This window comes from Bubalus bubalis, chromosome X, assembly GCF_019923935.1.
Source record: "Bubalus bubalis isolate 160015118507 breed Murrah chromosome X, NDDB_SH_1, whole genome shotgun sequence".
Lineage (NCBI taxonomy): Eukaryota > Metazoa > Chordata > Mammalia > Artiodactyla > Bovidae > Bubalus > Bubalus bubalis.
In genome coordinates, this window is record NC_059181.1 from 21,023,411 (window position 1) to 21,048,816 (window position 25,406).

Sequence of the window (25,406 nt, forward strand, 5' to 3'; positions counted from 1 at the left end):
TCCAAGCAAAAGTCCAGTGTAAAGTGGCACTTTATAGGGGGATGGGGAAGAGGAGAGGAAAAGTTTGGTTCTTTTTTAGCCTGACAGAAGTGGGGTGAAGTCCTTGGCTATAAACTGAGCTATAAGAAGCAACACATACTGGCTTTTCAAAAAAAAACAAAAAACAAAAAACTAGAGTTGAACAAAATGAATGGAATAAGTAAAATTGAGATGAATGAGAGTTTGGAGCAACTACAATAAATAGAATTCTCATGTTCAAGAGGGATTTAGAAAGGTATTAGGAGGTAGCACTGCAAGAGTTGACACAAGAAGACGTCAAGATATATATGGGGATTTCAGTTCTATTGGAGGTCAAAGTGAGAATATTTTTTGAGTAGCATCAAAGGGAACATGAAAAGTTGTCTCAGAGATAAGAGAAATGTGAGAATTGCAAGGCATGGATCATTCCAAGATTGCTGGCTTGGGACCTTTGGGGATAAAGGGAATTAGGGCTGGTTACACTTAAACTCTATCCTGCAAATTGTCCTGAAGCAGAGAAGGATGTCAAAGTCAGGCAGGTCATCTGATAAGAGACCAGAGTATGTGCCAAGGGGTGTGCTTGAATCACTTGTTATCATAGCCAGAGTTGTATCCTTAGTTGCTGTTCATCGTGAGAAATCTAAGTATAAAGTTAGCAAGGAACCAAAAGAACACTTGCTCAGAAGGATGGGCAGAGTGTCCGGAGCTTTAAAGAATGTCAAAGGCACATTTCACTTCGTGGTTCTCTTGCTATTTATAAAAGCTGTCACTTGCATTTTATAGCAGTGTCCCATGATTTCTTTTCTCTGTTACCTCCTTCCCTCCTCATGTTTTGATAGAAAAAATCATGTCTGATGGCAAATTTGCCTCCCAAGGCTCAAAAGAGGATGTCATCTGGGGGTGACCCTAGAGAAGCCAGGTTAGGTGGATTCTTATAATTTCTTCTGGTGTTTACTGGCAGGATTGCTCATGAAACCTCTTTCCTTAACCCCATCCCTAAAGTATCTAGAATATTCCATACTTATTCTACTGTCTGCCTGAATTTGTTCCCTCTTAATGTGTTTCCTTTTTTGATGCCTGGGAGTCCCATGGCTCTAGCTGGATAATTTCATCATAAAAGAGATGACCTTTTCTCTTGCTCTTAAAAACACATCATTAAAAAAAAAATAAAAACACATCATTTAAACCCTCCTTGACCTGATGGAGGAAATCTGTAAGGGCATGAAGTAAAGAAAACCACTTAGAACAGATGTTTGAGGAGTAAGAGTTGGCTCCTGGAAGGTTATAATGGTAAAGAACATGCCAGAGGCAGAACAGTGCTAATTCATCTGTCAATTAACCAATGAAACTGGAAACTCCATGAAGGCAGGATCCACATTTGTGTTCTTCATTGCAAACATTTTCTTCTTTATAGAAAAATTCCTGGCACATAATAGGTTCTCAACAATTATTTGGTGAATGAATGAAAGAAGACCTTCAGTCATAACCACTATATCCCATTACAATAATTTAGATCCGTGAGGATGGCCAATTCCACATTCACGTTATTGTCATGTATCCCTCTCACCTTTTTTATTTTAAGCATCATAAAGGACAGGGATGTCAATAAATGTCACTATCCTCAAGATCTCAATTCCTAGCATAATGATCTGTATGTAGTAGGAAAGTAGCACATGTTTTATAAATTAAATAACTTCCATCATAATAATATGACTTCAAAAGGAAACTTTTAGACATCTGCAAGCAATATTCTAAGAGATTTTTGGATCAGACTTTAAAAGATAATAGAAACGGACCTTGAACTGATAGATACTACTCCTCTCCAATGGGAACTAAAAATTCTGGCTGGATACTGATGATGACTGGTTTATTGGCATCTTAGTTGAACAAATGTAGGTTAAATTTTGAAAGGATATATTCTAGTAATAAAAACTGGCAGAAGATCAGTTTTTGATGGTCTAAAGCTTCCATGGTTGGTGAAATATTTGCAAGGGTATTGGAAAGATATGACAGTTCATTTTTTTAAGGAAAGGATTTAGATCACATCTCTTCCTGGGGCAGACATGGATTACCACTTCCAGAGGGGATATATTAAGGTCTGCTAGATACGTGATGTTTTCTGCTTATTGCTTGTTTCTATAAATATGTCTTGTAAATTAGGCCACAAGAGGAATGACACAAGTCAGCTTGTGTCAAACAATAGAAATCAAAACGTATGGCAGATAAATATACCATTCTGCTGCCTGATTTTATCAGAGGTCAAAGTGTACAGATGACTAGTAATGAGGGTGGCTCAGAGACGATTACATCAAGAGGAAGTCAAGTGGTTGCTTAGGGTCCTGATTTTGGAGCCAGACAAGTTGGGTTCCAATCCTGATTCTAAAACATACTGCTGATGTCACCTCATTCAGGTTACTTAACCACCTTGTGCCTCAGTTTTCTGCTCTGTAAAATGAAGATAATACTAATAGTCCTCATCTCATCACATGTCATGAGGGTTATGTGAGTTAATATCTGTAAAGCAGTCAGTATCCGGCATGTAATAAGGCCAGATATGTGTTTTCTGTGATCATTAGCTTAAGACCTCAATTTACACTGAAGAAACAGAGGTCCAGAATCATGAATTACTGCATATGAGCCCACAGAGCCTGGGCCAGAACCAGAACTTAGCTCTGCTCAGCCCCAGTTCAGGGCTCTTTTTACTCTGCCATGACACCTTGCTATGTAAATGAAATGATATCAGTAAACCCCAAGACATAGGAATTTCTTTCTTTTTTTGGCTGCACTGGGTCTTTGTTGTGGCACACACGCTGTTTGTTGCAATGTGTGGGCTTCTCCAGTTGCAGTGCGTGGGCTTAGTTACCCCATGGCATGTGGGATTTTAGTTCCCCAACCAAGGATTGAACCTGCAGCCCCTGCATTGGAAGGTGGATTCATAACCACTGGACCACCAGGAAAGTCCCTGTAGGAATTTCCTGAACGTACCATTTGTTTCTTTTTTTTTATGGTAACGGTCAGTGATAGTTGTGAATAGTATCAAGAAGTGTTAATACATATTAATCCTTTGGCCTTAGGTGTTGTTGCAAATATGTTGGTGCTCCGCCCTTCTTTTATCCACTCCCTGGACCAGTGTATGCTGTTAGCATCCTTCTTCAGGCATCTGTGGCTCACTGCTTACAGGCTTCTCCCTGACCTTTGCAAGGGAAGGCCAGAAACATCCAAGAGTGAATGCCCCCTCAGGAATAGTCCTCCCTATCAATTATGGAAAGGGTTTGAAGAATAAATACCCCAACTCCTTGCCCTTCAGATGAGCTACCACTGAAGCTTATTCTTCACTCTTTCAGGAGCCCCGAGCAGGATTCAGCCTGAAAAGCACAAGGTATGCACTTGCTAACTGACAGCACTTCCATAATTGGTTGCTAGCTTTTCCCACCTCATTTCCCTTCTCTACTGGTATTTTCTGGAATCACCGTTAGATGAATTATTGCATTGGGCAATAAGTTCATTCGAGTTTTTATAACATTGTATAGAAAAACCTAAATGAACTTTTTGGCCAACAAAACTTGTTGTTGTTGTTCAGTCGCTCAGTCATGTCTGACTTTTTGTGACCCCATGCACTATAGCACACCAGACATCCCTGTCTTTCACCAACTCCCAGAGCTTGTTCAAATCCATGTCCATTGAATTGGTGATGCCATCCAACCATCTCATCCTCTGCCATCCCCTTCTTCTCCTGCCTTCAGTCTTTCCCAGCATCAGGGTCTTTTCTAATGAATCAGCTCTTTGCATCAGGTGGCCCAAACATTGGAGCTTAAGCTTTAGCATCAGTCCTTCCAATGAATATTCAGGACTGATTTCCTTTAGGATTGACAAGTTTGATCTCCTTGCTGTCCAAGGGACTCTCAAGAGTCTTCTCCAGAACCACAACTCAAAAGCATCAATTCTTCAGTGCTCAGCTTTCTTTATGGTCCAACTCTCACATTCATACATGACTACTGGAGAAACTATAACTTGACTAGATGGACCTTTGTCAGCAAAGTAATGTCTCTGCTTTTTAATATGCTGTTTAGGTCTGTCATAGCTTTCCTTCCAAGGAACAAGCTTCTTTTAATTTCATGGCTGCAGTCACCATCTGCAGTGATTTTGGAGCCCAAGGAAATAAAGTCTGTCACTGTTTCTCCATTGTTTCCCCATCTGTTTGCCATGAAGTGATGGGACCAGATGCCATGATCTTCATTTTTTGGATGTTGAGTGTTAAGCCAGCTTTTTCACTCTCCTCTTTCACCTTCATCGCGAGACTCTTTAGTTCCTCTTTGCTTTCTTCCATAAGGGTGGTATATATCTGAGGTTATTGAAATTTTTCCTGGCAATTTTGATTCCAGCTTGTGATGCATCCAGCCCAGCATTTCTCATGATGTACTCTGCATAGATGTTAAATAAGCAGGGTGACAATATACAGCCTTCATATACTCCTTTCCCAATTTGGAACCAGTCTGTTGTTCCATGTCCAGTTCTAACTGTTGCTTCTTGACCTGCATACAGATTTCTCAGGAGGCAGGTAAGGTGGTCTGGAATTCCCATCTCTTTAAGAATTTTCCACAGTTTATTGTGATCCACACAGTCAAAGACTTTGGCATAGTCAGTGAAGCAGAAGTAGATGTCTTCCTGGAATTCTCTTATTTTTTCTATGATCCAACAGGTGTTGGCAATTTGGTCTCTGGTTCCTCTACCTTTTCTAGATTCAGCTTGAACATCTGGAAGTTCTAAGTTCATGTACTGCTGAAGCCTAGCTTAGACAATTTTGAGCATTACTTTGCTAGCCTGGGAGATGAGTGAAATTGTGTGGTAGTTTGAACATTCTTTGGCATTTCCCTTCTTTGTGATTGGAATGAAAACTGTCCTTCCTATTCCAGTCCTTTGGCCACTGCTGAGTTTTCCAGATTTGCTGGCATATTGAGTGCAGCACTTTAACAGCATCATCTTTTAGGATTTGAAATTTCTCAGCTGGAATTCCATCACCTCCACTAGCTTTGTTAGTAATGATGCTTCCTAAGACCCACTTGACTTCACACTACAAGATGTCTGGCTCTAGGTGAGTAATCACAGCATTATGGTTATCTGGGTCATTAAGATCTTTTTGTATCATTCTTCTATTTATTCTTGCCACCTCTTCTTAGTTTCTGCTGCTCTGTTAGGTTCATACCATTTCTGTCCTTTATTGTGCCCATCTTTGCATGAAGTGTTCCCTTGGTATATCTAATTTTCTTGAAGAGATCTCTAGTCTTTCCCATTCTATTGTTTTCCTCTATTTCTTTGCTTTGTTCACTTAAGAAAGCTTTCTTATCTCTACTTGCTGTTCTTTGGAACTCTGCTCAAATCCTTGTCTCTTGGTCAGCTTGACCTCAGGAATGATGCTTAGAAAGAAGTAAAAAGTCTATTTCCTCTATGTTTTGGGGATGACAAAGTGAGTATGAAAGTGTTAGTAGCTCAGTTGTGTCTAACTCTTTCCGACCACACGGTCTGTAGCCTGCCAGGCTCCTTTGTCCATGGGATTCTCAAGGCAGGGCTACCAGAGTGGGTAGCCATTTCCTTCTCCAAGGGATCTTAACTGAGGGATCAAACCTGGGTTTCCTGAGTTGCAGGCAGATTCTTTACTATCTGAGCCAGAGAGATAAACCCAAATGACTATTTGGCTTTCTAGAAGATGCAGGGGAAAAAAAATCCTAGCTGTGAGGCCCCTCAGGAAAAAACAGCCATGTTTTCAGAGTACCTTTTCCCCATCCATAACAAGCTGGGCCTACTTAGAAATATAAATTTCTCAGCAACTTTGAAGTCCTGAAGGAAACTGGAAATGTTTGAACAAATAAAAATACTTACATAGCTTATATAATTTTTAGCACCATTCACAGATCTAAAGTCACTTTGTTAATTTAGGAACATAAAAATGCATTATGTATAACTTGGTTGGCTCCTAAAAGTATTATGTTTGATATCTTGAGAGATGTGAAGGCCTAGAAAATTTGAGGAACAAAAAGAATATTTTGAAAGAGAATCTCGAAATGCCAGGTTTAAATCAAATTCCAAGATAATTGTCTAAGGTAGTCTTATAGGCTGCTGGTACTGGTGGGGTCATTTCCCCTGTCCTGGAATTGCTACAGGAGATGGATTTTCAGGGATGTTTTGGGGCCAGAACTGTGAGCAGGAGACACTGGAATTCTTGGGTGTGTTGGATGTCTTGATGATTTGATTGGGGGCCCTTGGGAATTGGAGAAGGAAATGGCAACCCACTCCAGTATTCTTGCCTGGAGAATCCCATGGGCAGAGGAGCCTGGCTAGCTACAGTCCATGGGGTCGCAAGAGTCGGACGTGATTTAGTGACTAAACCCCACCTTGGGAAAACCTCAATTGTTACTTTATGATGTATTATCAAGTCCAAAGAGTGGGCCCTAGATAACTGCCTGTGCACCTCAGTAGAGCTGTTCACTCTAGCTGCCCGCCCCCCATATTCATAAATCCATTTACAGTGCAGAGAAATGTAAAGACAATAAAGAAAAGATGCAGGTCTGGGTAGACTGTAAGAGCCATACACTGGCTAAGGAACTTGGTTCCTGACACCAGCATCACAGATACAGAGGTTTACAACCATGTTCCCTTGCAAAATCATAGGACAAAATCAGTTAGCAAAGGATACTCCCCTGGCATGGGGATTGGTTTGAATGTGGCTTCTTTGGCTAATGGTTGACAGAAGCCTCTCCTCTTGGATGTAAATTGAAACTTGAAGTCACTCTTTGAAATCAACCTTTTTTAAAAAATTTATTTATTTTTCTAATTAAAGGATATTTGCTTTACAGAATTTTGTTGGTTTCTGCCAAACATCAACATGAATTAATCATAGGTATGAATATGTCCCCTCCCTCTTGAACCTCCCTTCCATCTTCCTCCCCATCCCATCCCTCTAGGTTGATACAGAGCCCCTGTTTAAGTTCCCTGAGTCACACAGCAAATTCCCATTGGCTATCATTTTACATATGGTAATGTTGTTTCCATGTTACTCTCTCCATACATCCCACCCTCTCCTTCCTCCCCACCCCACCTCCCCATGTCCATAAGTCTGTTCTCTATGTCTGTGTCTCCACTGCTGCCCTGCAAATAATTTAATCAGTACCATCTTTCTAGATTCCATATATATGCATTAGTATATGATCTTTATCTTTTTCTTTCTGACTTACTCCACTCTAGATAATAGGCTCTAGGTCATTTACCTCTAGGTTATTTATCTTTGGCTTCACTGGGTCTTCATTGCTGCGCATGGGCTTTCTCTAGTTGCAACAAACAGAGGCAACTCTCTGGTTGCAGTGCATGTGCTTCTCATCATGGTGGCTTCTCTTGTTGTAGTATGGGCTTTACTGCACACGGGCTTCAGTAGTTGTGGCTCATGGGCTGCAGAGCACAGGCTCAGTAGTGGTGGCTAAATTGCCCCGCGGCCTGGGGGATCTTCCTGAACCAGGGATCAAACCCATGTCCTCTGAATTTGCAGGCGAATTCTTAACCATTTGACCACCAGAGAATTCCTGAAGTCAGCCTTTGAAAGAGCATAGGCAGAGCTGAAAAAATCACCCATAATTTAAGAGGAAAGTAGAGCCAGAGGCATGATCAAACCTGTACCTGAAATCACCACTATCTATGTACTTTTCAGTTACTTTAGCCTCTAAATGCTCTTTAATGTTTTAGCCTATTTTTATGAGGACTTCTGTTTCTCATACCAGAAGGCTTTCTCACAGACATACTTAGGCATGAGAAGACTGTGACTACTGGAACTTATTCTTTGAAAATAATAAAATTGTTTCTTTAACTGTATCACAATAACAAGCTCTGCCCTCAAGCACCATTTTTATGGACTTTTCTGCAGTTGATGAAAGTGAAAAATGAAAGTGAAGTCACTTAGTCGTGTCTGACCCTCAGTGACCCCATGGACTGCAGCCTACCAGGCTCCTCCATCCTTGGGATTCTCCAGGCAAGAGTACTGGAGTGGGGTGCCATTGATTGGAGAAAGAAATGGCACCCCACTCCAGTGTTCTTGCCTGGAGAATCCCAGGGACGGGGCATCCTGGTGGGCTACCGTCTATGGGGTCACACAGAGTCGGACACGACTGAAGTGACTCAGCAGCAGCAGCTGCAGTTGATGTTAAATATGCCTAAGAAATCTGAGCACCATTAGAAATTTAGGAGAGGTCAAAGTTCAGGGGTCTTCTTGAAGTGGCGGTTTGGTATAAACATAGTGGAAGATACTGTCCAGCAGTCAATCACAGTTGATTATTTTGCAAGCACAGTTTACAAAACTGGCTCCTTTCCAATTTGAATAAGCAAATTAGAATAAACAGATCTACCTGGCAGAGATACCTATTTTATGTTGGCAATTGGCCATTCACTCAGCATGTAGTTTAAGCATCCAACAGCTGCTGTTCTCCCACTCATGGGGCCTTTCTTTTCAGAAGATAATTATTTCAGATCGATGAAGACCTGGGATCTGAGCTGGGTTCATTCAAGACCAAGGGTGTACTAAAATCTTAGGGATCACTATTTGAAATAGTGATGGGAACTCTTGGAAATCTTTTCTCTTTGAGACACCTGGTAAGCATTTTCCTCTCAGAGGTGAGGAGTGTATCTTAAAAGATTTCCCCTTTAGGTATTCACTTAAGAGAGTATTTAAACTTGTTGAATGTGACCTTGTGCAGTGATGAATTTTCTCCTGGTAGGGACTGAACCCAGAACTCCCGCATTGTAGGCAGATGCTTTACCGTCTGAGCCACCAGGGAAGCCCAAGATGTTAGCAGTTCATAGAATACAGAACAACATGAAACATGGTTGGCTGTGTGCATAATTATTTACTTATGTAGCATGTTTCATTCTATCAGGCTCTCTGTCTAGAATACCTAGAACAATCACCACACTTCAATGCACGCATGACAGACGTGTACGTGTTCTCTTTGTCTTAGCTTATGGTTCTTCCTCCAGGAAGTCTTTAACCACCACCACCACCACTCACCCAGTAAAAGTTATGTGCACAACATTCTGGAATTGATGAGCATAGCATTTCTCTTACTCTGTTGGAAATGCCTCTTTACTTGTCTTTATCCCCAACTGTGGTGGACAGTCTTTTTTTTCTAAAAAATATTTTTATTTGCTTATTTGTGACTGTGCTGGATCTTTGTGGCAATGCTTGCCTGCTTCTCGTTGTGGTAGCTTCTCTTGTTGTGGAGCACAGGCTGTAGGGTGTGTGTAGGCTTCAGTAGTTGTGGCTCCCAGGCTCTAGAGCACAGGCTCAGTAGTTGTGGCGTGCAGGCTTTGTGGCTCTGTGGCATGTGGGATATTCCTTGATTTTCACACGAGTGGTGGAAAGATGAGTGGGGAGCATGCTTGGCAATTAGGGCTCTTGAGCTGTAAGTGATTGTTCAGCCTTCATCATCTCTTTTGATTGTCTCTTTTCCTTAAGATCTAGACATGACACTTTGTTTTTTAAGTTACTAGGTGCTGTAAATAAGTTCATCCTCAGGAAATATCTATTGAGATGCTGTGTGAAATCATTTTATGACAGATTTTTAGACGGAGTACTTAAAAATGTTAAATTCCTCCTTCTTCTCCTTTTTCCTCCTCCCTCTCTTCCTCCCTCCTTTCTTTCCCAAATATTTATTAAGCATCTGATAGGTGCCAGAGTTAAAAGGTTATACAAGTCTGACAACTTTCTACATTCTCAGAGAGAGAGAGAGTGTATGTGTGTTTACCAAAATACATAGGCAAGTAAAGAATAAAAAATAACCATTTTACATATTATGATGAAAATAGAGTGATATGATTGGGATTAGTGGGTGAATTCCTTAGGCTGGATGAACAGTAAAGGTCTTTTCATGAGGTTACAAACTGGGACCAGAAAGAACCAGTCATGCACAGATCGGGTGGAAGAGAACTGTAGGCAGAGGGGATGGTTAATGCAAAGCTTCTGAGGTGAAAGTGAGCTTGGTGGGTTGAGAAACAGCAGTGAGGTCACTGTGATTCACTGTACTGGGGGAGGGGCAGAGGGTAAGTGGACAGGATTACAGACATGGGCAAGGACTAGGTCATAGGACCTTGTAAGCCATGATTGTTAATTAATTCTAAATATTAACACAGTGGGTAGCAAGTAGGTTGTCAGGAAGACAAATGACAATGGTCTGATTTATTATTATAGGAAAGGTTCCTAGATGCTAGATATAAATATATATATATTTCTGTTTGTGCTCCTGAAATAGATCATATTTTAAGATAATTCTTACTGCTGTGTGCACAACTATTTGAGGGAAAGGATGGAGGTAGGGTGATGAGGCAGGAGGCCATCATACATTTGCAGGTGACAGAGGTAGCTAGGACGAGGGTTGTAGCAGGTGTGAGGGAGAGACCTAGACAGATTTAGGATGTGTTCAGAAGCTTGATTGGATAAAACTTGCTGATGGGCTGAATGTGGAGCTTGAGAGAAAACACAGGAATCAGAGATGTGCTTTGCTTTGAGCCATTGGTGTAGAAAAGGCTTCCATTTACTGAGATGGGGAGAACTGCAGGAAGCACAGGTTTTGGTAGCAGTAAGGGGATTAGAGGTTTTCTTAGGGCCATCTTAAGCGTGACATCCCCATCAGATCTTCAAGTGGAGATGTCAGGAGTGGATATAACAGGCTGAGAATGGAGATCAGGGATCATCAGCTTATTAGTGCTCTTTAGGCCCGGGATGGAGTAAGATCTCTCAGATAGAGGAGACGAAGGGACCCAGGAGTGAGCCATAGAACACGCCACTGTACACATTACTGAGAGGAGGAGAAACTGGAAAAGGAGATCACCAGTGAGATAGAGGGGCAACCAGGAAAGTGAGAAGCTGAGAAAACCACAGGAAGAAAATATTTCAAGTTGGAGAGAATTTTGTCTAAACCATCAGGTTTTAAACATTTTTAGGCCATAATATATTTTGTAGGATGGTGAGGGCTGTGGAACACCTCTCAGAGAAACATTTTTAAATGCATAGAATTACCAAGAAAACTGGATTCCCAGGTGGCTCAGTGGTAAAGAATCTGCTTGCCCACACAGGAAACACAGACTCAGTCTCTGGGTCAGGAAGATCCCCTGGAGAAGGAAATGGCCACCCACTCGGTATTCTTGCCTCGAAAATTCCATAGGCAGAGGAGCCTGGTGGGCTACAGTCCATGGGGTCACAAAGAGTCAGACACGACTGAGTAAACATGTGTTCCAAGAAAACCAATTATGTTGAAGTAGAGACCAGTGGAGAAATAACTCCAAAAAGAATGAAGAGATGGAGCCAAAGCAAAACCGAGTTGTGGATGTGACTGGTGATGGGAGTAAAGTCTGATGCCGTAAAGAGCAATATTGCATAGGAACCTGGAATGTTAGGTCCATGAATCAAGGCAAATTGGAAGTGGTCAAACAGGAGATGGCAAGAGTGAACATTGAACTTTTAGGAATCAGTGAACTAAAATGGACTGGATTGGGTTAATTTAACTCAGATGACCATTATATCTACTATTGTGGGCAAGAATCACTTAGAAGAAATGGAGTAGCCATCATGATCAACAAAAGAGTCTGAAATGCAGTACTTGGATGCAATCTCAAAACGACAGAATGATCTCTGTTCATTTCCAAGGCAAATCATTAAATATCACAGTAATCCAAGTCTATGCTCTGACCAGTAATGGTGAAGAAGCTGAACAGTTCTATGAAGACCTACAAGACCTTCTAGAACTAACAACCCCAAATGATGTCCTTTTTGTTATAGGAAACTGGAATGCAAAAGCAGGAAGTCAAGAAACACCTGGAGTAACAGGCAAATTTGACCTTGGAGTACAAAACAAAGCAGGTCAAAGGTTAACAGAGTTTTGCCAAGAGAATGCACTGGTCATGGCAAACACCCTCTTCCAACAACACAAGAGAAGACTCTACACATCTACACTATCACCGGATAGTCAATACTGAAATCAGATTGATTATATTCTTTGAAGCCAAAGATGGAGAAGCTCTATACAGTCAGCAAAAACATGACCAGGGGCTGACTGTGGCTCAGATTATTAACTCCTTATTGCCAAATTCAGACTTAAATTGAAGAAAGTAGGGAAAACCAGTAGACCATTCAGGTATGACCTAAATCAAATTCCTTACAGTTATACAGTGAAAGTGAGAAATAGATTCAAGGGATTAGATCGGATAGAGTGCCAGAAAAACTAGGGGCAGAGGTTCGGGACATTGTTTAAGAGAAAGGGATCAAGATCGTCTCTAAGAAAAAGAAATGCAAAAAGGTATTTTTGTCTGAGGAAGTTGTCTGAGGAGGCCTTACAAATAGCTATGAAAAGAAGAAAAGTGAAAGGCAAAGGAAAAAAGGAAAGATACCCATTTGAATGCAGAGTTCCAAAGAATAGCAAGGAGAGAGAAGAAAGCCTTCCTCAGTGATCAGTGCAAAGAATTAGAGGAAAACAACAGAATGGGAAAGACTAGAGACCTCTTCAATAAAATTAGAGATACCAAGGGAATATTTCATGCAAAGCTGGGCACACTAAAGGACAGAAATGCTATGGACCTAACAGAAGCAGAAGATATTAAGAGGAGGTAGCAAGAATACACAGAACTGTACAGAAAAAATCTTCATGGCCCAGATAATCACAATGGTGTGATCACTCACCTAGAGCCAGACATCCTTGAATGTGAAGTCAAGTGGGCCTTAAGAAGCATCACTATGAACAAAGCTAGTGGAGGTGATAGAATTCCAGTGGAGCTATTTCAAATCCTGAAAGATGATGCTGTGAAAGTGCTACATACAATATGGCAGCAAATTTAGAAAACCCAGCAGTAGCCACAGGACTGAAAAAGGTCCATTTTCATTCCAATCCCTAAGAATGAAAATGCCAAAGAATGCTCAAACTACTGCACAATTGCACTCATCTCACACGCTAGCAAAGTAATGCTCAAAATTCAAGCCAGGCTTCAACAGCACATGAACCGTGAACTTCCAGATGTTCAAGCTGGATTTAGAAAAGGCAGAAGAACCAGAGATCAAATTGCCAACATCTGTTGGATCATCGAAAAAGCAAGAGAGTTGTAGAAAAACATCTACTTCTGCTTTATTGACTATGCCAAAGCCTTTGATTGTGTAGATCACAGCAAACTGTGGGAAATTCTTAAAGAGATGGGAATTCCAGACCACCTGACCTGCCTCCTGAGAAATCTTTATGCAGGTCAAGAAGCAACAGTTAGAACTGAACATGGAACAACAGACTGGTTCCAAATCAGGAAAGGAGTACGTCAAGACTGTATATTGTCACCCTGCTTATTTAACTTATATGCAGAGTACATCATGAGAAATGCTGGACTGGATGAAGCACAAGCTGGAATCAAGATTGCTGGGAGAAATATCATTAACCTCAGATATGAAGATGACACTACCCTTATGGCAGAAAGGAAAGAAGAACCAAAGAGACTCTTTATGAAAGTGAAAGTGGAGAGTGAAAAAGTTGGCTTAAAACTCAACATTCAGAAAACTAAGATCAAGGCATCTGGTCCCATTACTTCATGGCAAATATTTGGGGGGAAAAATGGAAACAGTGGCAGACTTTATTTTTGGGGGCTCCAAAATCACTGCAGATGATGACTGCAGCCATGAAATTAAAAGACACTCGCTCCTTGGAAGAAAAGTTATGACCAACCTAGACAACATATTAAAAACCAGAGACATTCCTTTGCCAACAAATGTCCATCTAGCCAAACCTAGGGTTTTTCCAGCAGTCATATATGGATGTGAGAGTTGGACCATAAAGAAAGCTGAGTGCCAAAGAATTGATGCTTTTGAACTGTGGTGTTGGAGAAGACTCTTGAGAGTCCCTTGGACTGCAAGGAGATCCAACCACTCCATCCTATAGGAAATCAGTCCTGAATATTCATTGAAAGGACTGATGCTGAAGCTGAAACTCCAATACTTTGGCCACTTGATGCAAAGAACTGACCCATTTGAAAAGACCTTGATGCTGGGAAAGATTGAAGGCCAGAGAAGGAGTTGACAGAGAATGAGATGGTTGGATGGCATCACTGACTCAATGGACATGAGTTTGAGTAAACTCTGGGAGTTGGTGATGGACAGGGAGGCCTGGACTGCTGCAGTCCATGGAGTCACAAAGAGTTGGACATGACTGAGTGACTCCACTGAACTGAACTTTATATTCAGCTTCCTAGGTGACTCAGTGGTTAAAAATCCTCCTGGCAATGCAGGAAAGGCAGGTTCGATCCCTGGGTCAGGAATATCCCCTGGAGAAGGGAATGGCTTCTCCAAGAATCACTCCAGGATTCTTGCCTGGGAAATCTCATGGACAGAGGAGCCTGGCAGGCTGCAATCCATGGGGTCACAAAGAGTTGGACGCGACTTACCAACTAAACAATAACAGTTATATCAAAAAGCGAATTTGATGGCAATATATTTCATTAACGTATTCTATAAATATATCTAGTGGTAAATTAATAAGTATTGTAATCTCTTGGTAGTGGTGAGCAGAGATGGTGTTTTGAGGTCTGAAGCATCTTTAATATGTAAGATGTCATTCGAAAATGCAATATGAAAATATCTATGATTTTGTGATAAAGGCACAAGTACAGCTAGTAGTATCGTGGTTTGTTGATTATGTTTAAAACTTAAAGTTGCATTTCAGTTAGTGATGAGTGAAAGTATATATTTTTTCCAGGCTAGTTCCCAGATTCTCTAATTTAAAAATCACCAATCTAATGTTAACAGGTAAATCTTCAGAAATGGCACACGGTGGTGTGGATTCTTGTAAACTGTGACTTATTTTGCCATCATTGTTTAATTCTGAGCAGTACCCATAGCTTGTCAATGTTTTAGCTCACTGTTAGAAGAAAGAAAGAAGAGAAAGAAAGTAACATTAGAAAGTCACTGTTAGAGAGTAACATTAAAAGGGCATAGGAGCAATGGCACAGGAGGTGGGTGGGGTGGGGAGAGGAATGCCGAATATTCTTTTCTCGTTACTTAAGTTGAAGAACATTAATATTCATAAAGATGTCTAATATAAAAACAGGTTTTGCATTGAATTCACTAGGGCATAAAATTTAAATTTGCCTCTACTCCCATTATTTGATATTCAGAATACTTTATAGAGAAGAAGGATAGGCAGTTGTATAAAGGTGTTCCTTTTGTTCTTTTTTCTATTGCCTCCTTTAAAGTTCTAGAATATCTATTATGTTCCTCTCTACCTCTAATTACATACTGATATACAAAATATCAGAGAAGGCAATGGCACCCCACTCTTGCCTGGAAAATCCCATGGATGGAGGAGCCTGGTGCACTGCAGTCCATGGGATCGCTAGAGTCGGACACGACTTTCACTTTTCACTTTCATGCATTGGAGAAGGAAATGGCAACCCACTCCAGTATTCTTGCCTGGAGAATCCCAGAGATGGGGGAGCCTGGTGGGCTGCCGTCTATGGGGTTGCACAGAGTTGGACACGACTGAAGCGACTTAGCAGCAGCAGCATACAAAATATAGATAACTTGGTGTCTTTAAAATACAAGGCCCAGTTTATGAGTGTGCTGTGAATTTTGGAATTTCAGTGGTATATTGTCAAGAAAATATTTGTTTGTTGACTGCTGGATAGAAATTGTTTCCTTATTCACCCACTGTGTCATGTAGTTCTTCACTAGTGAAAGTCTAACCATCAAGCTCTGTACAAATATATCCAACATATCACTGATTCCATAATGAAAAGTCCTTCTTATTCTTTTTTGCTTGTGTTATACTCTACAGTGCAGTGGTAGGCTAACTGCGGCTTGTGGCCTATTAGTGTACAGTCAGCAAGTTGTGAACACTCTGTATATTTTTAAAGGGTTGTAAAAACAAACACCAAAGAGGAATGTGCAACTGGGACCTGATGAGGACTGCACAGCATAACTATCTGGCCCCTTTCAGAAAACATGTGCTGAGCCTGCATAGTAATTTGCGCATGTGTGCGTGCATGCATGTGTGTGTGTGTGTACATGTGCACACACATGTCTATGTCTTGGAAAATTTCTCCAGCCCACTTCTTTAATTTTTTTTAATATTTACTTATTTGTTTGGCTGTGCCAGGTCTTAGTTGTGACACACAGGATCTTCGATATTTGGCATGTGGGATGTTTAGCTGTGGAAAGTGAAGTCTTAGTTGGAGCATGTGGGATCTAGTTCCCTGACCAGGGATCAAACCCAGGGCCCCTGCATTGGGAGTGCAGAGTCTTAGTCACTGGACCACCAGGGAAGTCCCTCAGATAAGAGACTTAGTCCCCTTGACAAGTGTTCAGACTTAGCCAGTTCTAGTATGCCGTCACCGTAACAACTATGACTGGTTCAAGGAGTGCGCATGGGAAACCAGCAGGGGCCTTTGGTGTCTCAGGGAACTGATGTGTAGATGTATGGGGTAAGCTCTCTTTTCTCTGGGGTTGCTCAGCTGAGACGGCATAAACCTGCTCATGCTGCTGGACATGGTGCAAGAGCGTCTGGAACCAGACAGAATGGAGCTGATGTGCACAGTGAAGGGGCTGATAGATCTAGAGTAGCAGGGCAGGGACCACAGCACTTGCGCTCTGATGCCTGAGGCTAGATCCATTCTTCTTTCTCCGTATTATCTGAGTCAACAATTTCCCTTTGTTGTTTAAGCTTATTTGAGTTGCAGTTCTACCACTTGTAAGCAAAATACCTCTTTGTAATTCAAATACGTCACAGCTCATCCAAAAGTTCAATAAAAAACCTTTCTCTTTCTTGATTACTAGGGAAGCTGCAGTGATCATGTACATAGCTACCAATTACTGGGCACTCTCAAAGTTCTACCCACAGGCAGGTTGTTTTACATTACAGAGGTCAGGTATTAGTGCCACATGGTAGAGGGGGGAACAAAAACTGAGAGTTTAGTAATTTGCTTAAGATCTCACAACTAAGTAGGTTGCAAAGCTAAGGTACCATCCACATTGCTTGTGACCCCGCATTTTGTATAAATTTTCCTGTGGTCATGGCATTTGCAGTGATACGACAAAATAAAACCTTATCATGCTGTTCCCTCTGAACATAGCACAACAAATTAGTATCTATTTCTACATTGATAGTTTACAGTTTAAATGGAATGACATTATTTTCTCATTTCATGGAAATACAAAAATTCCAACTACATGTCAATAACTTGACGGTTACTGCTTTAGGGACTCAAAACATCATAAAGTGATATGAAATGTAGTGTGCCCCATTATTTGGCTGAGAAATACGTGCCTTTGAAAATGTAGGGATAATTTCTAGCCAGCTGTCTTAGCCCAAATTTCCTAGAGCCTATAGCCAAGATTAAGTGCCAATTCTTTTTTTTTTGGCTGTGTTGGGTCTTTGTTGTGGCGAGCAAGAGCTACTCTCTACTTGGGGTGTGCAGGCGTCTCATTGTGGTGGCTTCCCTTCTTGCAGAGCATGGGCTCTAGATCACGTGGGTTTCAGTTGTTGTGGCTCCTGGGCTCTAGAGCACCGTCTCAGTAGTTGTGGCACATGGGCTTAGTTGCTCCATGGCATGTGGGATCTTCCCTGATCAGGGATCGAACTCGTGTCTCCTGCATTGGAGGTGGATTCTTTACCCCTGAGCCACCAGGGAAGCCCTAAGTGCCAATTCTTAACTGGTGAGGTACAAAGCCAAGGCAGTGAGAGTGAGCATGAAGGAGGTAAGGCAGGGAGGAAGGAAAGCAGTGCAAGGTGAGGTGTGCCAGTGCTTTGCAGTGAGCCACAAAGAGAACATTTGGCAGACGTGTCCACTTAGTCAGAATGTCTGTGCATGTTTCTCCACAAGCTGTGTGCATAAATTGTACCTTCAAACCATTCATGGAAGGGAGGGTAGAGAATTTGTGTGCTAGACTCCCTCCATCTCCTGTTTCATGCTGGTTAGAGTTTGTCCCAAAAGAAATGAACTCGCCCACACTTCTAGGTTATCCTGACCCATTGCCATCTGAGAGGATGCTCTATCCCATGCCCTGTGGTGTGGCATTCCATCCTAATCCAGTGTGGGAGGAGCCAGAAACACTAGGCAGATGGCTGGACACGGGGCTGTGTGGCAGAGGCTAAGGCGAGGCATCCACCATCCCCGAGGCAAGTAAACTGAGGGACCCAAGAAAACAGAACCACACAGGCCCGAGAGGAATTGATGGGCCACAGAAGTGGCTGAGGCAGAGTGAGCAGTGGTGGACCCAGGTGGCAATGGTGCTGAGACATTCTGACTCTGCACAGAAGCATGGTATGATATAACCATTAATAACCACTGCAGAACGTGCATTTTTAAGTTCTAATATATTGCATCCAAAGACCACAACTTGTTTAGGAAGTGAGTGCTAGCTTACTTTGTGTATGCAGTAAGGTAAGCCACTCAAATCTGCTCTTGACCAGATATTAAAGACTTTTTCCTCAGTTCCAAGAGAGGTGATTTATCTAAGTCTGAACATTTACTAAAGCTTAATTTAGGTTGATGCAGTAGACTGGTATTTTTTCATTTTTAATGTGGTGAACCATTATAATGAATTAGATCTTTCATCACGGAAACAGTAGCTTCCAATTCTTGGAGAAAGCCAGTGAATGATTATTTAAACAGTGGTTCATCTCTCAGAATACATTGCATTCAGGGTGTGTGTGTGTGTGTGTGTGTGTGTACGCGTATGTCTGCATGTGTGTGTTTTTCTTTTTATCACTCCACTGCTAACACAGTTGACACCCGAAGAACTTTCTATTTTCCATCTCTGGCTTCTCACGGGGGTACCCATAAGGTATCCATGGTGTCACATTGGTTTGGCCCTTTGTATCTGGAACGTGGAAAAACTCATTGACTGTTTCAAATAACAAAAGTATATTCTCGCTCGTAGTCTCAGAGGTGAAACCTGAAAAGTGAAACATTTACAAAGGCACGATTTGATCTTTCACATGAAGGAGTCTAAAGTTGATAATACAGTTGGGAATGCACTCCTGTTGTTTTTATTTTCCCCTTCCTGAGCATTCTTCCAGCTCAGCTGATGTGTGCATCCCTGACACTCCCTGAGCAGGGATTTTAAATGACGCCACACAGATTGTTCTGAGGCTGAATTGTGTGCAACAAACCTTGGGAATTTCCATTCATAGCAAACACATGCAAGAAAAGCATCCCCATATTCACTTTTTAGAATATGTTCATTTTTCTTATAAATCACGTTGGAGCAAAATGGTTTAGGATTCTTTTTTGAGAAGATATGTTTTTGTGGACTTGTGCTCTGTAGTCTTAATGATCCCTGCAGAGTCTGACATTTACAGCAGTATTTTGCCCAGTGGAAAAGCAGCCAGTGTTTAGTGCTTGGATGACTGAAAATTCACAGCTATTTGTCTGTCCTTTAAAGATGATTGGGATGGGGCGAGGTGGGTGGCAGGCATTGAGATGTAGTATGTGTCCCTATCTTAAAAATCACTCTATGTCTCCCTTCAAAAGTCTCTTTTAGATTTTTTTTAAAAGGTTGAGCTCTAAAGTAACGCTGCCAATCTCTGTCATGAAGCACTATTGCCGCCTTCTCCCATAAACTCTTGACTTAGTGAACCTAATTCTGGGAATTGCTTTGGCCTAGACTTAGAAGATGAAGAGGTCAATGGCCAACAAACCAATTGACATCAGGATTTAGTTAATAAAACAACTTTCAGGGAATGGTCCTGGGTCAGATCCATTAAGCTTGATTGTTCGCATGCTTGTTCACATCTCCATCCCCATCTAAAGCACAGTCACCTTTGTTATGAGGACTTCAGGACATGCTGCAGCCTTCAGTTGCTAAAGAGTCACTCAGACTTATTAAGGTGAAAAGGGAAGAGAACCAGTTTGAAAAGCTTGAACTACGTGAAAATAAAGTGGCTTTTCAGGTAAACTCTTATTCTCTGCAAACACTTCACTCCCAGAGCATTTTAGTCAAAGTCTTGTTATTAGTGTTAGGAACCATATGCTTTATTTGCACTATCCTATGTGTTAAAGTCTTCTACCATGACAGATGAGGTCAACCTTCTGGTTGGCAAAACATGACCAATATTCCTTTGTAGCAGAGTGTTGCTCTTTAGACTCGGAGAAGCTCTGTTCAAAACACATCGCTCTGCTTTTAAGCCTCAAATTACAGCCACTACTGCCATTAGTGCAGGAATGATGATGTTATTACTTACTTTCTAAAGGAAAAAAAAATACGGGAAATGGAAGAAGGCAAAAGGCATTGCTTATTTTATTTTAACACAAAATAAAGGAAGGGTGAATTACTGGTTAGATCTTGCTTCTGCTGTGGCAATTTTGCTTCACCATCTGGTATTAACATTCATGAAGAGATACCTATAATTCTCTAGGGCCCAGGAGCAATATCCCTTTCTATTCATGTAATCCATCACTCTGAAGGGTGGGCAGATAATAGGAATGTATGTTTCATTTATCGCTCCCTGCCAGTAGGGGAAATGACAGTCATATTGAAACTTTTCAGTATCTTGCTTGCTGTACAGGAGTGGGTTATTTGCACAGGTTCCTATTCTACCTAGGTCATGGAGAGCATCTATCTTTTCTGAACACAAGAAAGGGAAAGACCGTCTGAGTTGTCTTGGGTTGGAGCCCAAATTAATCTGTCTAGATCTGTGGTTACCAAGTGATCTATATGCACGTGGTAGAAGGCTAGGTGGATGGGGACCTAGGTGGTATATAAGTATCTCAGATACGGGAAATGTATATTTTTCAAAATCACCACTACCACCAAAGTTGAAAAATATGAATTGGGTTTGTGCAGGTCTTGGTACTGGAAAAAAAAAAGCTGTTTTCTCCATTGAATTTCTAATGGTAACAAACCACAGGCTGTTCAAGAGTATCTTCCCTCTTCCCCTCAAATAAATGATGTGTTCTGTGCAGACCAGAGTGATGGTGTTTTCATTCAACTACATGCCAGGATTCTAGCATTTTGTACATTGTAGGAGTTGGGAAGTTAGAACCTGGATGATTGAAGTTAGAAATGTAGTTAGAGGATCTCTGAATTATTGTAGCTCTTGTCACATAATGATACTCGAGAAAGTGGTCTCTTTCCACCACCATTTTTCCAGTAGTCATATATGGATGTGAGAGTTGGACCAAAAAGCTGAGCTCCAAAGAATTGATGCATTTGAACTGTGGTGTTGGAGCAGACTCTTGAGAGTTCCTTGGACTGCAAGGAGATCCAACCAGTCCATCCTAAAGGAAATCAATCCTGAATATTCATTGGAAGGACTGATGCTGAAGCTGAAACTCCAATACTTTGGCCACCTGATGTGAAGAACTGACTCATTTGAAAAGACTCTGATTCTGGGAAAGATTGAAGGTGGGAGGAGAAGGAGAGACAGAGGATGAGATGGTTGGATGGCATCACCAGCTCAACGGACATTAGTTTGAGTAACCTCCAGGAGTTGGTGATGGACAGGGAGGCCTGACGTGCTGCAGTGTTTGGGTTCACAAAGATTCAGACACGACTGAGCTACTGAACTGAACTGAACTGAAATGAAGTGTGACCCTGAACAAGCTGATTATATTTCTCATTCTTAGTTTCCCCTCTCTTTATGATTATTATGAAGCTGAGATAAGATGTGGAAGCACTCTGAAAATTTTGAGATGCTATTCCAGGAAGTATTTTCAACAGTTATGGCTCACATGTATAAGAGACATGCCCTGATCCATTGAACAAATAGGGTGCATAAGCTATTTCTAGAAAAATCCCTAGGCTTTGATGTTATTTGTTTGGAAAATTCATAGTCTCCAGTACAGCTTATAGGGGTAATTACCAATTTTCTATAACATAGAGATAGGCATCTAAGCCATACTCACTTAATTTCTAGGAAATTTGCCTAGCAATCAGGAATGGACATCTGTACTAAAGGCACACTTTGTGAATAATTTTAGGCAATCAGCTTTAGGAGAAGGCCTTTGCTTTGGGCCTAACTCATAGAATGTACATTTTCAGGGTAAACAAAGATCTGTCACTTTTATTTTCTTTTCATCATTCAGAATAATTGATGGTTAGTAAAAACAAAAAACAAACACAAACACAAAAAATGGAACAGAAAAATGTCCCTGGGTCATGTGAGTCAAGTGGCTTCCCAGGGGGTGCTAGTGGTAAAGAACCCACCTGCCACTGCAGGAGACATAAGAGATGTGGTTTCAATCCCTGGGTCGGGAAAGTCTCCTGAAGGATGGCATGGCAACCCAGTCCAGTATTGTTGCCTAGAGAATCCCATGGACAGAGGAGCCTGGTGGGCTATGGTCCATGGGATCACAAGAGTTGGATAAGACTGAAGGATATCACAGATGACAGAATGTTTTAATAATGGTAAAGTGCAAAGATGGTGGGAGCTGAAGTGAGTTGTTTTGCAATCTCCATAAAACAGAAAATATTAATTTAAAAGCAAACTTTCATAAATCACAGGCATGTCCAAACTTATGCTTTTCATGTTTGATAAATCAAGTAATAAAGGAACACACTGTACCAGATTGTGTGTGTGTGTGTGTGTGTGTGTGTGTGTGTGTGTGTGTGTATGTATGTATGTAGTTCACTTAATTTATAGTATGAGACTGCCTTTGTATCTTTCTTCCAGGGGACTTTTTTTTTTTTTGCATTAGCTTTGCATAATGTTAGCTTATTTATGATGAAGAACAAGTCCCCCTATCAGTTAGCTATTGCTGCATAACAAAGTACTCCAAACTTAGTGGCTTAAAACAACATCTGTTTATTACTGCTCATGAATGTACAGGTTGACTGGATGATTTTTCTGAACTGAGCTCTGGGCTCTGTGGGACTTATGCTTCTTTGTGGTCAGCTGTGTGCCAGCTAGGGAAAAGTTGAGGTTATTTTGATATCTACATGGGCAATTAAAAGAGATGGATGTGCTGGGGCTGTATCTTTCTCATTTGGAGAAAGGAGCAAATTTCACATTACATAAATATGACAATGTGCGAGTGTAGTTAAATTTCTTATGAAAAGTTGATATGAGAGCAGTCATTGTTTTTGTTTCCATACCTCCATCAGTGAACTACATCCCAGCCTGTGTGCATCACTTTGAGAAGCTTCATCCTGACAAATGACCTCATGAGATTGCCACGCTGTCTGATTTCCTTTCAGGCTAAGCATTGTGGGGGGGTTTGGCCTATTTTGTTGCTCCTGCTATTTGGTCTCCTGCCAAAGGCAGTGCCTTTGAGAGAGTTTCAAAACTTCATTGATTCTCAATCATCAGTGCTGTAGGGAGTGAGCACTCCAGGAAACCTGGTGGGGAAAGAGGAAAACCCTGAAAATTAAGGGGCCACAAGAAAGGAAGGTTAAAAATGAAATGCAATCTGCTTCCATAGTTTTGCCCTAGAGCAGATCCTTTAAAGACTGGGTCCACAGAGATCAGTCCTGTTCTAGATGCACAATTAAGAAGGTGGTTAGGATATCTCCTGAGACAGACTGGATGAATGTGATGGAGACTGGTAGAGAAAACCTCCTAGATAGAAGGATCCTGGAGGAAAAGCAGAGGCTAGCTGATGTCAAAACAAGAGCAGTAAGCTCTGGGAACATTTGCAATTCTATTTTCTTTTCTCTTCTTTTGAAAGGGAATTGAATGTTTAATGGGATAGGCTTGAGTATTATACAGAAAAAAAAAAAAAAGAAAAAAGGAAATGGCTGCTTCTTATAACCTCCTACCAAATCCTTCTGATTGTAATTTGGTTTCATAATTATATTAAATCAGGTTGTAATCCCTTAAAAACTCAGCACTCTTTACCTACTAATAGTGCAATCAGTCTAAATGCCATTTATAGTTAGTTTAAAGCAGAAAACAATATTTAAGACCAATTTTCAGTCTCAATTCATGAAAAAAACCCCCATCACTCTGTCTTATTTATAATAAACCCATTCGAGTAGATCCAGGCACAATATAAACAAGTGATGGAAAATCCCTAGGAGGTTTTGGCTCATACATTCTGAGCAGACATGCTCTGGAAAACACAGACATTCTCAGAAAACTGCAGTCTGCTGAAAATGCCAGGAGATTTCAGGAGACCAAACTCTTCATGAAACCTTGGCAACTTGCATTGTTTTTGCACAGGGAATGGGTTAACACTTTATCAGACTGTCTGTATGTCCACCTCTTTTTTTCTGATTGTGTTTCAAATGGATAAGATCTAAGGACATAAGAGATCTGCATGGGGCTCAGGAAGGTGAATGCTGCAGACTGATCCAAATCGTGACCTATGGGAGCTCAGCTCGCTCAGAGAGTTGAGAAGGGAGGCCAGGCAGCATGGGAATGACAGCTCAGTGAGATGGATGGAGCCGTGGAGAGTGCAGAGGCCATAAAGCTAGAAGGCCTGTCTGAATTTGGGCTCTACTATTAGAAATTGTATAACCTCAGGCAAACTACTGAACCATTCTGAATTTTAGTTTCCTTCAGTAAAATGGAGAAAAGCGTACTTCTCTGCAAATGCTGCCAGGATATTTGGCTTAGATAATATTAGTAAGCACATGGAACATAGTATTCTGCCCTTCCTTGCTTCCATCTTTTCTTTCTTTCATTCAAGAAGTACTTATTGAGCACTGTGCCAGATGCTGTCAGTATGCTGTCTGTGTTCCCATGGACCCCTTTATAATGACTCCTGGTGTGTTTTTACTCCCAGAAGTCAGCATTTGTGCCTGTTTGTTGAAAGGTTGCCCCCAAGCTGCCAGAACCCACTTTGCCTGAAGAACCAAGAGGGCCTGGGAATTTATAGCCCCTTGTGGGCATCCCTTAGCCAAAAATTAATAGGCGAGAAGGAATAAATGTTCCAGTCATCATGCCGCCTACTACGGACAAGTCTGAAGTTAGACTGTCTCCAGAGCTTCTTGTGGGACTGAGCCAGTTTCCATCCTTGGGAGTTAAATGCCCTGTCCTTGCTTGGTTTCCTTCCTTTCTTATTTTTAAGTATTAATTTTTATGGGAGTATAGTTGCTTCATAGTGTTGTGTTAGTTTCTGCTGTACAGCAAAGTGAATCAGTTATATGGATACATATATCCCCTCGTTTTTCAATTTCCTTCTCATTTAGATCAGCACAGAGTATTGAGTAGAGTTCCCTGTGCTATACAGTAGGATCTCAGCAGTCGTCTACTTTATACATAGTAGTGTATATTCAGTGCCAAACTCCCAGTTCATCCCTGCCCTCTCCCCCCACCCCTGACCTTGATATCCATACATTTGTTCTCTGCATCTGTCTCTATTTCTGCTTTGCAAATAAGTTCATCTGTACTGGGTTTCTAAATTCCACATGTCAGTTCAGTTCAGTTCAGTTGCTCAGTTGTGTCCGA

General features: G+C 41.3%; 1 protein-coding gene across 7 annotated transcripts in view; it reads left to right on the forward strand.

The window, feature by feature from the left end:
- LOC102403295 (choline-phosphate cytidylyltransferase B-like) overlaps positions 1-25,406 on the forward strand; it is a 205,361-nt gene that overhangs the window by 155,664 nt on the left and 24,291 nt on the right. The window lies entirely within an intron of this gene.